The sequence below is a fragment of the Peromyscus maniculatus genome, chromosome 3, assembly GCF_049852395.1.
Source record: "Peromyscus maniculatus bairdii isolate BWxNUB_F1_BW_parent chromosome 3, HU_Pman_BW_mat_3.1, whole genome shotgun sequence".
NCBI lineage: Eukaryota > Metazoa > Chordata > Mammalia > Rodentia > Cricetidae > Peromyscus > Peromyscus maniculatus.
The window spans coordinates 56,987,063-56,989,200 of record NC_134854.1 but is presented as its reverse complement, the minus strand read 5'-3'; positions in this window follow the sequence as shown (position 1 = coordinate 56,989,200).

Below are 2,138 nucleotides of genomic sequence, written 5' to 3'. Positions count from 1 at the left end.
TCTGGGAGAATAGAATATGAATCGCAGCAGAATTAATAATGCTAAGAACACAGAACTGAGGTTCACTGATGGCCTTTAGCATACGGAGATTTACGCTTTCGAGTAGAGGCAGATAGGAATCTCATTCCTGGGACTTTAGAGGCAGCACAGGACAGAGCACGGCTTCTAACAGCTCAAAACACAGCTCCAACACATGAGCAGCTGGCAAAAGTTAGGTAGTTCTTCAGCACCTCAGTCTCCTGGTTTCTAAAACAAAACTAATTTTCCTTACACTGTGGTTTCCCATGGGGATTGCATTATATAATTATAGAAATCCAATGTTGGAGATTCTGGGAAACCCACGCGGATGTGTGTTTGTGCAATCCACTTCATTCACTGTAATAAATTCCAGTAATTATCATCATAAGCTTACTTGGCTTCAGAGTCATGTGTATTAACAGAGCCATATGCTAGCTCTTTGAAGTGCTGATGAAGAAACAATCATACACGAAAATAACTTCATTTTAATGATGAGATGACTACATTAATTTGCAGATAAAGGACATCACTAAAAGCTTTGGCTGTTGACAGACCCTGCACAGGCACGTGCTTGTTTTTCCTGGTGAAGGGACTGTGACATGAACAGAACACTCAGTGACAGGCACTCAATTTTGATAGGTGTGTGAATGTTCATGTAAGAAGGGGGGCATAGGAAATGTGTCCTTGTGACATCTTCTGAAGTGCTGGGGACTCTCATCAGTGAGTGGCATCTGGGGCAGAGATCTGCTGCTGGTATTAGAATCACAGGGCAACGTGTAGAAGAGCGTCTCATACATGAAGACACACAGGTTACTCAGGAGTTGAACTAAACCATAACTTACCATCTTGAGACGTGTGTCTCTTCTCAGGCTTGCAGTTCAGAACATTCTAGGGTTCAGCATGTCTTACGGCTGGGTGACTTCAGCGTGCAGGGGCTCCAGAGGTCATTCCAGTTCAAAACTGAAGGCTGGGATGTAGCTTGAGTTTTCCGCTTTGCCCACAGTCAGGACAAATCTTTGTCACCCGCCAGTCCCACAGCCGCTCAGACCCAACCAAGTAAACACAGAGACTTATATTGCTTACAAACTGTATGGCCGTGGCAGGCTTCTTGCTAACTGTGCTTATAGCTTAAATTAGTCCATTTCCATAAATCTATACCTTGCCACGTGGCTGGTGGCTTACCGGCATCTTCTCATGCTGCTGGTCATGGCGGCGGCGGCTGCAGTCAGTCCTTCTGCCTTCCTGTCCTTTTATTTCTCCTCTCTGTTAGTCCCGCCTATCCTTCCTGCCTAGCCACAGCCGATCAGGTTTTATTTATTGATCAATCAGAACAACTTGACATACAGACCATCCCCCAGCACAGCCAAGTGCAGACCATCTCAGACACCTGCACTCAGGCCCATGGTCCTAATCATCCTCTATGCGGACCTGCTGGGTAACGCCACAAAGAACCCAAGAAGGGCTCCCACAGGACATACAGAACATCCCACAGCACTGGGACTACTTACAAACCCTCAGCTCTGCCTGACAAAAACCCATTACAGCTGTTAAAAGGAGGGCTTTTAACTCTTTGTTTCCAGCAGCATCTTGCATTTCTGTTTGCACATGCATGCTCCTGCACAGCATGACTACCAACAGACTGAACGACAAACTGCTTGGAGCATGTGTGACTTCTGTGTTAAGATTTATGTAAAAGTGATGGAGTTTATGGAGAAAGGGCTTGTCACACAGAATTATAAAAATCAATATATTGGAGAGATATGCTGCAGACAGTGCCACAATCTTCTAGGACCTCAAAGGGAGGCCAATCTACTTTAAATTTGTGAAGCAGAACCAGGCAGTAGGCCAGGCAGGGGGCCTCTTACTGATCCAGCTGTGAGGCATCAGCTACTGACAATGGTCCACATGGAACATCCCAGCACCACACACAAGGTAAAAACGAGCACTCTTGAAACCACACACAGGCCCCTGAAGGCAATGGTGATTGGACGCACCTGCAGGGATTTATCACTTTTATTAAGAAACAATGATCGCAAATCCAAGATAAAAACCAGATGTCTGATGAGTTTTTTCAGAGGTGAAAAATGGCTCTTTATAAGAAATGACGGTAAAAAGACACA